Raw genomic sequence first — 12,221 nt, 5'->3', positions numbered from 1 at the left:
CTGAGTCCTGATTCACAGTTTCTTACAACATTTGTAGCTTATTTTGAGTTCACTTAGACCTATCTTATCATTGGAACTCTTTTCATCTATTAAAAAAAAATAATCCTAATTTACAAGGCTGAAGGCCTTGTGCAGTCTCTAACATAGAGCATACTTACAGAAATAGATAAGAAGAAATGGCTCTTCACTAGCATCCTCCAAAGCCTGGCATAGGGGGATTTACATATCAAGAAGGAGTAGTTAGACTCCTAGGGCAATTATTTACAACCCAAAAGGGAAGAAATGAGGGTTAATTAGGCTTCCTAAAGAAAGGCTGAGAGAGGGAGGTGAACTGACTCTTTCCTCAAGCATGTTTCTTACCATTACATTTTTTTTTCTTTTTTTTCACAGACTGTATTTTGATTCATTGTACACAAATCGGGTAATTTTTTTCATTTCCATGGTTGTGCCTTTTTATAATTTCATTTCACAACCAGGTCTGATTGCAAAAGCCATTTGGCTCCTGCCAGTCCAGGATTCAATTATACATATCACTTTTAAGTTTCTCAGTTGAGTAACTGTAGTCTCTATCATAAGGTCTTCACCCACCATTAGTATGTTTCTTGAGGTATTTTTGAAGGTATATCTTCTGAGGCCTCCTAGGATGGAGAAGGTCATACATGACAAATCCTCTCCAGCATTCCAATCTTTCTCAATCTCTAAATCCCTTCATCAACAGAAAACCAAGGTATGTCAGGCATTTCAGTTTATTCACCTGTAGATCATCTTGATACTGCCAGTTTATCGTGATAAATTCTGCTTCCTTAAATGTTGAAGTTTGAACATTAGAGAAGCACGCCAAGGCATATTAAGCAACTTTTATTTAAAGGTGATAATACAGACTTCTCTGGAGAGGGAGAAGGGGGTCATGGTTGATGTTCTAGAATTCCAAGAAATGAGTGCACCCTTTTATAGATTAGGGTCTTCTTTGTTCTGTTCTCCGACCCCGCCCCCCCTTATCTTTCTCCTTCCTGCCTTACCTGACTAGGCCCAGGAGTTGCTGGTGACATGAAAAAAAAAAGGTGAGCAGCAGATGGGGTTGGGGGATGGAGATTCAGGTTGGGGCCCAGGGCACATTAATTAGCAATTCCCTACCTGCAGCATTTTGGGAAGGGTAGTTCAGCAGGTAACCTTGGTGATCAAAGGGCTCTGGTGACACTGACATTCCAATCTCCTAGGGGCAGTCTCCAACTTCCCAGACTCTGATGGCCTCCATTCCTCTATTTGACCAGAGTTCCTATTCTACACTAACTGCCTGTCCTTAATTCTAGCTTCAGTCTTTTGACACATATTTCAGGCTACCAACCCAACACATGATTAGTACCCTTTTTTCTAATACCATAAATTACTCTATTAAATTCAGAATCTTATGTCAATAAATTCAGCCTGGGTCTAACTTTATGTTCCTTCTACCATCACCCTTAGAATCCATGTCCATGCATGTCCCTCAGAACTCCGCTTGTATGAATTGGAAGACTCAAGTAGTTCCTTTGGAGTACAGCTCACCTGCTTGTGGGTCACACTGTGTACTTCACCTCTAAGGACCTGCTTAGACTTGCATCCAGTTATAGGCCTACAGGCAAAAGTGGGTGGCCAGGGTGTGTCCTATGGAATACCTGCATTGTCATCCTCAGAAACTGCATCATGGAAAGTCATCAGTGTTGCTGCAGGCAATGCAGATTAGTTCCCTCAGGGAAAGGTGGAGAAGCCAATACCACAGATGGTGATGTTAGGGTTGCTGATGTTAGGGTTGAGGAAGCCACATCCTCTGCCAAGATAAACTCATCATAATGAAGGAATTCAATGTCCCCAGCCTTTTCAGGGACCTCCCACACATCTCCATCCCAGTTTAGAGAATTCATTTCCAAGTAGTGCCCTCACTTTAACTGCAGGGACCCTTCTAGGCCGAGAGTTAAACTTGCATCATAATTCAGCCAATTACAGGATAAGGATTTGTGTTTGGATTTTGGCAGTCTCAGCCCTGTGCCTACAGGGGAGAAGATTCTCCTTCAGAGAACACTGAGAAGATTTCAGATTGGTTATGTGCATCTGGAGCTGAGAAAATGAATCTTTGAGTTCATCTTTCTTTATTGTTTTGCCCAGTGAAGCCAGAAGCAACCAGCAAACATTACATATTATTTAAATTTCCAGAAATGTTCAAATGTATCATGTTAGAGCCACAAAACTCCTTGCCTCTCACAAGTGGCAAATCAGGATCATCAGATACATTTACTTTTCCTATGTCTTTAAACAGTTCGTTCCATGGATTATCAGTGCTCTCCATACTACCAGCAGGGAGACTAGCAAATTTAGACCTATTTCATTTAGAGAGTAAACTTCAGAAACTACAAAACCAAATAAGAAAATTTATGCTTACAATTCAGTTTCTCTAGAAACATTCCTGATATAAAAATCTGTATTGACCAACTTCTATCACTGTGATGAAAACATTTGACAAGATCAATTTCAAATAGAAAAAAATTGGGTTCATGTCTCCAGTAGTTCAGTGTACGGTCAGCTGACTCCACTGTTCTGGGTCTGAGATAAAGCAGAACATCATGGTGGAAGGACATGGCAGAGGAAAAACTACTCAGCTCATCGTGGTCTAGAAGTAGGGGGGGGAATGAGACAGGGGCATAGGGCATAGTGCCTAAGGTCATGCCTCACCTGGTTACCACCAAGTTACCACCAAGTATAGTAGACCTTTCCAATGATTAACCTTTCAAATGGATTAATTCACTGATTAGGCTATAGTTAATCATTTCACCACCTTATTTAACACAGGAACTTATGGGGAACATCTCATATCCAAACCCTAACAGTGATTTTTCTCTTTTGAAACCTTAAAACTTCATTTCATTCTCTTTTTTTCATTCATAAATTCTGAGTTCTTTGTCATTCTTATTCAGTTATTCTTTGAAGTTTTCCCCCATCCTGACTCCTGGTACTTTCAAGATTATCATATTGTCTGGTTTTCTGCAGTTTCCAGTATGGTCTACCTATTTTTTTAAATTTTGTTTTGTTTTTGGCAGCAGAAACAAAAAAATGTATCATGCTTTATTTTTCAGTTTTGTTAATATGTGGTTTCTTGACTGTCATTAATTTTGGAAATTTTGGAGGCATTGCACCTTCAAGAATTTCCTCTATTATGTCCCCTCTTTGTTATTAATCAGCTGTTGGGCACCCAGAAGGATATTTCTAATATGATGCATTTACGGTATGATAAGCAATTTGATCTATGGGAAGTTTAAAGATCTTAAAATCAGGCTCAGAATTGAGGTTCCTCTGAATCTGTGCTACTCCTCTTCCTCCAAGGGCAGAAAGATTTCTTCAAAAGTTCCTATTGGCCTAAAGTATGGATCCGCTGAGGAAAAAACAAATATCACAGTTTTTAGTGTCACGATGTATAATAATTGGGCTGGGAGTTGGAGTTCATTTGTTTGTTGAAGCTGTAGGCACCAGAGTCCTCAAACTTCTCTGGTGTCCTGGTTTAATTTCTCCCATCTGGTCTTTGGGCTTACTGTGTAGTCATCCTCAGAGAGGCAGTGTCTTTCAGTTCCTGCAGGTGTAATCCACTCTCATTAAGCTGGATCTTGCCGGTGAAGTAATAAGGCACAGTGTGGTGGTAGGCTGTATAGGAAAGGAGGCATTTTATAATCTTCTGATTAGGGTTTAAGTCTCACAGTAAGCTGTGTCTTGGGATGTGACTTTAGCGAGCACATCTAAAGTGGCAAAGTCCTCTCTCCTTACCTGTAGTTTTACTTTCTGTAGTTTCAGTTACCTGCAGTCAATCTCAGCCTGAACATATTACATAGAAAATTCCAGAAATAAACAGTTCACAGGTTTTGAATTGCTTGTTCTGAGTAATGCGATGAACTATTGAGCTGACCTTCACTGTCCCATACAGGATGTGCACCATCCTGGCATTTACCACACTGTAAATAATTCTATCCCATCATCCCCTAGTCACCTTCTTGGTTATCAGATAAACTGCAGAGGTCTTGTAGTGCTTGTGTTCAAATAACACTTATGGTACAAAGTAATGGCTCCAAAGCAAAAGAATAGTGATGCTGGTAATTTTATTATAATATGTAGTTATAATTGTTCTGTGTTTATTAGTTATGACTATCTCTTACTGTAACTAACGTGTAAAGTGAACTATCAAGTATATGTGTACATGAAAAAACACAGTATATATTAAGTTCAGGGCCATCCATAGTTTCAGGCATCCACAGAGGATCTTATAACATGTTCTGTAAGGATAATGGTGGGTTACCATACAGTTTGTCCTTTAACTACTCTCTCCTACCACCCATACTGCAAGTTTCCAATCTCTTCCTTTTAATCTTGAACCTTAAGGGGGAGAACCTACCCAAGACAAAGTTCTGGCAGAGTTCTTTCCTTTGTAAAATCAACCTCTGTTATGAACAAGACTCTGGGCATATTTCCAGTGGCCACTACTCTCTTCATCCTGCCAAAACCACAAGTAGATATTTTTGGATCATTTCCAAAAGGAAAAGCCAGTGATAACATGACCCCTTAATATGATATCCTCTAGTGTTTCACTTTCAGATTATTTCATACCCATCTTCCAGTTATTTGTCATGATCACAAATTGCTGATTAAATGTTTCTACTGGTTTTCACCTTTATTATCTTCTAGTCATGGTGAGTCGATGACAGTTAAATTTTTCTAGGCTGCCTGACTCTACAGATCTTGGTACTAACATGCAAATCTGGTAAGTTTAAGAAAAATCACTAATGTTCACTTTGCCCTGCCTTCCATTATTACCATTTGAAGGTTTATTTATTTATTTATTTTTTGCTGTGCTGAGGATTCATTCCAGAACCTTTCACAAATCAGGCAAATGCTCTACCACTGAACTCAGCTATATCCTCAACCTGATTGTAATGATGAAAATGATGATTTCCAAGGTTTTTTATACGTAAGAACTGATGTTTGAATAATTTTATTAAATTGCTATTGAATTTAAACTGGTTTATTGACATATAAGTTATACCACGATATTCACCTGTTTGTAGAATTCAGTCATTTCAGTAACTGGTCATGAGTTGTTCATCTATGACCACAACAGTTTTAGAATGTCTTCCTCAATCCCAAAACTTTCTTCCTGCATGACTGCAGCCAATTACCTCCACTCCCAGGAGAACGCTACTCTGTTTTCTGTCCCTTTAGATTTGCTTTGTCTCTTACTTGAATTTTATGTGTATATAGTACTTCATCTAAAAATCAGAGCTCTTGAAGTTTTCTTAGACTTTAAAAATAATTTAACTTTTTAAATTTGATATCTTTATTCTGCTTCCTCCCCTTTTATTTATTAATTTATTTATTGCTATAGAAGCATAAGCAAGATTATAAAAAAGTTCAAAATAGATTAAGTACTAATTTTAAAATTTAAGATGTGTTTTTCCTAAGCATGATGATATTTCACTTTCACTATTATTTTACTGTAATTCTTAAAATAAAATATTACATGCAAATAAATATTTGCACTCAATCATTAACAGCTCCTCAACACCATTTATTAACTATTTCAAGAAAATTTAATTTTATATGAAGATGTGGTAAAATGAAATTATCTCCAAGAAATGAGTGATCTTGCTTTTAAAAGTTTTGTAACAGTAATACAATAAGCATCTATCAATTTTCCATAGAGAGTTTCATTTAGAGTGATAATGTTTTTCCTAAATAAATAAAATTAAATGTTTTCATAACAGAGCATAACTTTGTTTGCTTATTCATATTTTATTCATGTGCTCCTAGCTCACTCTTCTTCTACTTACTGAGAAGTATGGAATAGCTAAGGGGCAAAACTTACACCATCCAGGAAGTGTATATTTATTTTATCTCCATCTGCTATGTTCTAGAAGCACTGTGGAAGCTGGATATTGAGCTCTCATGAAATACTGACTGGAATGTGTAAATGCAAAGAAGTGAATCCTTGACTGGATCCTAAGCAGCCTTTAAATTAGGTGCATAGACAGGTGGAGGTCTGGCACGTGAAAAATATTCTGTGATAGTTAATATTTGGAAAAGGTTCAAGTGAAGTAGAGAACGAGGCTAAAGGGAACTCTGAAGACCAACACAAGTGGACAGAGAGATGAAAATGGTTGTGGAGTGAGCATGAAGGTGGAACAGGTCCCAGGATAGAATCTAATAGTTTTAAGTATATTTATGTATAACGAATGTTGAGATGAACTTTTTGGCTAGGGTTATACTTTTTAAAATTTCTGCCACTGCAGTCCTGTCGGAATCTCTTTTTTAATCTTTCCCTAATGAGTATTTTGGTTTATAAAAACCGTATGTCGAGTTAAACATTATGGAAATGTATTAAATACTAAAAGAAAGTCTTCTCATCTTCTCATTCACTCCTACATCCACTACTCACAAGCAAAGGTTTTTAAGTTTTTTATTCTTCTAGTCATTCATGTTCTTGTTTTTTATTTATTTATTTTTTGCTCTCTTTTTTCTCTGATAATGAGATTGAGCCCAGGATACTTTACCACTGAGCTACAACTCCAGTCCTCCTTATTTTTATTTTGAGACAGGGTTTTGTTAAGTTGCCCAGGATCTCACAAGGTTGTCTAGGCTGGCCTCCAACTTGTGATCCTCCTTCTTCAGCCTCCCATGTTGCTGGGATTACAAGTGTGTGTCACTGACTTAGTTGTTCATGATTTTAATATCACAATGAAAAATTCAAGTCTTATTGATCTATTGCTTCATTTTTCAATGTAGAGAGTATATCTTGACTCCTTGCTAGTGAAAGTTGAATTTTTATTAACATTTGACCCTGTCTGATTATATTTCATAAACGTGTTAATAATTCAATTTAAAATTTTTATTTTCATTATGAACTAGAGCCCATACAGCTCACCTGCAAATAGTACATAATGCCCACTAAGCTAAGGTAGAGAATGTTACCAATGCTCTCGGAGATCCCAGGCACTTCTTGGTGTTTACAGCTCTCTTGACTCCACACTAATGTTAACAGCTATTAAATTCAACAGAGTTTGGTGCCTCAGTGCTTTGAATTCCTACAGATCAAACTGAAATCTAACTTAGGATGCAAACGCATTTTAAGAGTATATTCTTGAAACATAGCTGCGTCTCAGCTAATCACAGCAACCAACCTTCAGCCAATCACAGGCTGCCTAATGATCAGATATGTCTGTATAAGGAGGAAGGCAATTTGTAACCAATCAAACTGTTCCTGTACCCTACTTTCTTTTTCTATCAAGATTGCCTGCCTATTGCTGGTTGGAGCTCTGTGAAACGTTACCAGTTCAGGGTGCTGTATGATTTGTGAATATTTTTTTAATTCAAGTAGAATCTGCTAAAATTTATCAAAAATTTTTCTTTGAACCCAACTCTATTGAAATTGGTGATAATTACATAGATAATTTTTTTTTTTCTTTTTTTTGTGGTGCTGGGGATCAAACCCAGGGTCTCCTACCTGCTAGGCAATCACTACCAGTGAACTATACCCTCAGATCCTATATTTAATTTTTATATAATTTTAACAATGGTCATACCCATCTGTCTAAACATAGATATGGTTCATGTGTTTAATTTAAAAGAAATCCAAGATATTCTTTCATTTTATGCATACATACTTAATCTGTATTTATAACAATATTTCCCACATAACCAAAATGCCACTTTCATACCTTATAAAATTATTAGTAATTCCTTAGTGTCATCCTGTACTGTTCACTGATTTTCTTAAAAAAAAAAAAAAAAAAAAGCTTTTTATGTTTACTGATTAGAAGAAGAATAAAATATAGTCCACAAGTTAAAATTGGTTCATTATGCCAAGATTAATCAGTAGGTTCATTTGGTGACAGCACAGTTCCACCATTGTACATTTTCTCATCTAATCTAATATTGGCATCTGCTGCTGATGGTTGTCTAAACCATAATTATGTTAGGGCTTACAAAATGTGATTTGCTAATGTGTTTCTTCTTTTTGTATTTGTCAATTGGAATGTTTTTGTAAAAAGAAACTTCCCCTTATCAGCTGGATCTTTCATTACCCAGAAATATATTTCATACTGTAACTTCAATCGTGTAACAAATGTTTGATCATTCACTGAGTGTAATTTTTTAAGTGAGATGTTAGTCCTTTAGTTGCTCTCAATTATACCCGTGTTTATCATCTATTTCCATGTAGCAAATTACCCCAAAACTTGAAGATTAAACTAAGACACTTTTATTATGTCCTATGATTTCCCAGGATTGAGTATCAGGGAGCACCTCCCTGCAAGTTTTGACTAAGGATCTCTCAAGAATTTGCAGTCAAACTGTTAAGTCAGGGTGGAAGGCATCAGTCAACTTGACCGAGTGCAGGGTCTTCTTTCAAGAAAGTTCATTGACTTGACTTCTGCCTGGAAGTCTCAGTTCCTTTTGGGCTTCTGACCAGTGACCTCAGTTCCTTTCCAATCAGGCATCACTGCAGCTTGTCAAACTTACTTCCCCCAGAGTAAAGAATACAAGAAAGAAAATGAGCAAGGAGGAAGTCACTGGACATTTCATGAACTTCTCCAAAGTCATGCAAAAATCCTCTTCCACTCTCAATTATTTATTAAGTATGAGTCACCAAGTCCAGTAAATACTCAAAATCAGGGGAATCTGGTCCTCTGTCTTGATGGAAAGAATACGAAAGACTCAGTGTACACCAAAGTATTCAAAGGCATCCAATTGCTTAGTTTTGTTTTCTTCTCTATCCTTTGTTTTTTTCTCCTTCCTCCCTTCCTTCCTTCTCTTTCTTCTTTAATGTCTTACCATATTCCTCATCATTCATTCATTCAAGATTTTAAAAGGAATTTACTAATATTAATATTTTTATGTTGAAAATTTCCTTTTATATTGAATCCTGTTCCCCCCCGCCCCCCGGCATTCTTTCATTAGTCTATGATGGATACCTTGCTTTCTGGCATAGTAAGTTAACCACAGTTCATCGCATGTATCTCCTGTCCCAGATAAGAAGTCAGCCAATCTTGCAAAGCATTCTGGTGCTCTTTAATTGGGAAAATGCTATTTAAAAACCATCAACTTACTACTAGGGACGCCATTTACCCTGGGGTCATCATGGTCTTTATACTTCTTTAACATACATATCTAGAAAGTATGTAGTTTAAAAGAAAAAGCAAAAGTTTATACTGATATTTCAAGTCAAAGTTTACGTGTATAAACTGGGCACAATGGTGCATGCCCATAAACCCAGCTGCTCAGGAGCCTGAGGTATGAGGATTACAAGTTCAAAGCCAGCCTCAGCAAAAGTGAGGCGCTAAGCAATTCAATGAGACCCTGTTTCTAAATAAAATACAAACAGGGCTGGAGATGTGGCTCAGTTGTCAAGTGCCCTGAGTCAATTCCTGGAACCCTCCCACCAAAAGTTTATATGTATAGACTTTCAAAAATTTCATCACTTTGAAAATATTGGATCCTAACAACAATAGTACATTAACTATTGTATTTTCCTACTATGAAAAGAAAATTGGTTAAAAATAAAGAAACATGTTACAGTTAGGTGCAATAATGGAAACTTAGGATTTCTTTGCAGCTCTAGACTGTATTTGACCAATGATGTATAGTAAAAATATTGTTTTCTTGAAATGTTACTTATCTTTATGATCACGTTATTATACAAATATACAGTTAAATTGGTTTCATCATTTTTGTAATACAGTTAGTTTCTGCATTCATAGATTCAACCAACTATGTAGAAAATATTTCAAAAGAATTGCACCTATACTGAACATGTAGACTTTTCTTATTATTATTCCATAAACAATAATGTTATTAGGCTATTTACGTAGCATTTACATTGTGTTAGGTATTATACGTAACCCAGAGATGATTTAAAGTATGAGAGGGTATATATGAGTTATATGCAAATACTATGCCATTTTTTATTATACTTGCACACCTTCAAATTTTATTATATTTGGGGTGGGAGTGGAACAGGAGTGTCATAAGACCCCAGTACTGAGGGAACACTGTATTTAATATCTGCTTCAATTTTACTCCCTAATGTATGTAAAAGAAAATTAAAGAATTTTCAAGTCAATACTAATTAGCAAAACGTTTTCAAAGACATCTTACTTTCATTTTTGCTCCTTTACCTTCTTTTTCTAAAATTCAATTTATTACTTTATTGGCTTGTGTAATCCAGATTTTCTTTAGGGAAATACACACTGTTCACACTTTCCCACTGCAATCCTTTCTTCCAACCACAGTTACAAAAGATATTATGCTGTATACAGAGTTCTGTCCTTTTTAAATTTAATAAAATCTTCTAGTGATCAGTTCATATCAAAAAGCTTCCTCAGCTAGGTGTGGTGGTGCGTGCCTTTAATCCCAAAGGTTTGGGAGGCTGAGACAGGAGATCACAAGTTCAAAGTCAACCTAAACAACTTAGTAAGTGCCTGAGCAACTTAGTGAGATTGTCTCAAAATAAAAGTAAAAAGGACTGAGAATGTGGCTGAGTGATAAAGTGCCCCTGGGTTTAATCCTCATACCAAAAAGAAAAAAAAAAAATCTTTCTCATCCCTCATATACATGACAATATACAATTGTGTGCATATCTCTACATAACCAGTTTCATATTTTGGAGCATATCATTTGCTTCCAATTTTTGCTATTATAAGCAAGTTATCATTGAAATTATTACTTTTGGCCTGTATGCATTGTTATAAATTTCTAGGAAAAAGACTTAAAGGGGGCAAATGTACAAGTTATTTTTCCAGATACTGCCAACTTATTCTCCAGAGTTATAATTTTACCTTCTCGCCAGGAATAGATAATAACTGCAATTTCTACACAGCCTGAATGTAGAGAGCATGCTGTCATAGTTTTGCTTTTTTGCCAGTTGATTGATAATTAATACTAACTTGATGTAATTTTAATTTGTATTTCTCCTACAATAACTTTGAGAAATATTTCATATTTGAAAGGTTATTGCTTTAGTTTCTATTTTTAAAAATTATTTTAGAATTTGGTATACAAAGTCTAAATATACCTTTCATCAAGCTTTCACTATGTTATCTTATATAATCATTGTTAATTTATCAGAAATAAGTTCTTAGCATTGATAGGTTTACAATTAACTAAACAGCAGACTTTATTTAGACTTTGCTGTACTTTTCACTGAAATCTTTTTTCTCTTTCAGGATCCCATCTGGGATGCCATATCACATTTAGACCTCCTGTCTCTTTAAATTCTTCTAATCAGAGACAGTTTTCCAGCCTCGGTTGTCACTTTTTAAATGTACTGATCAAGCACTTGGTAGAGTGCTCCTTAATTTAGGTTTCTCTCATGATTAAACTGGGTTTGTGCATTCTGAGGAAAAAATAAAATGACAGAGGTGAAGTGCTCTTGCTCTTCTTATCAAGGGTACATAATATCAGCATGACATTGCTGGGGTCAATAATTTGCATACTTGGTTAGAGTGGTGTCCACAAGATTTCACTATTGTAAAGCTCCTAGTTTTTATTGCTTTATACTTTATTAGAAATGCATCATGAGGTTTGTAAGGAATCCCGCAAAAACCACGCAGGACAGGGGAAATCACATAAGGGAGTTTATTAAGCAAACAGAGTGTCTCCCTGCAGGGTAAGAGAGAAAATGAGAGGAAAAGAAAGGGACAGAGAAAGGGCGCGTGCTAGAGAGAGTGGAAGAGCAATCGAGGAGGAGAAAGAAAGTGAGTCGGGGGGAGAGAAAAACAAGAGAAAAAAAGATGGCGGGTAGGTACCCTGAGGCAGTTGAATTCTGCCGGACTAACAGGGGACTAATAATGGAGCAGGATACTTACAAGGTGACTGATGAACCAATAGTTAGCTAGGATGTTCACAGATTGACAAGTGGTTGGGAGGCGGGGAAAATGGGTGCATCAGAAAGGGCGGGGAGAACAGCTTTGTATTACAAGGTCAACCTACATTTGAGGGTAGGAAATTAAAACAGAATTGCCTGTTGCCCTCCCTAGTGTGCCACTGAGTGGAATTTTCTCCCTATTTGTCCTTCCCTGTGACCTCCTGGTGGGCCTCCTGACAAAGTCTATAAGGGGTGGCCCCCAGAGGCTTCACATTTTCATCTAACCTGCCAAACCTTAAGCAACTCATTGAGTTTTTTCCTTAACTGGTATTATGGGTTAGATACAAGG

Source organism: Sciurus carolinensis, chromosome 8 (assembly GCF_902686445.1).
Source record: "Sciurus carolinensis chromosome 8, mSciCar1.2, whole genome shotgun sequence".
NCBI lineage: Eukaryota > Metazoa > Chordata > Mammalia > Rodentia > Sciuridae > Sciurus > Sciurus carolinensis.
This window is presented reverse-complemented; position numbering follows the sequence as displayed.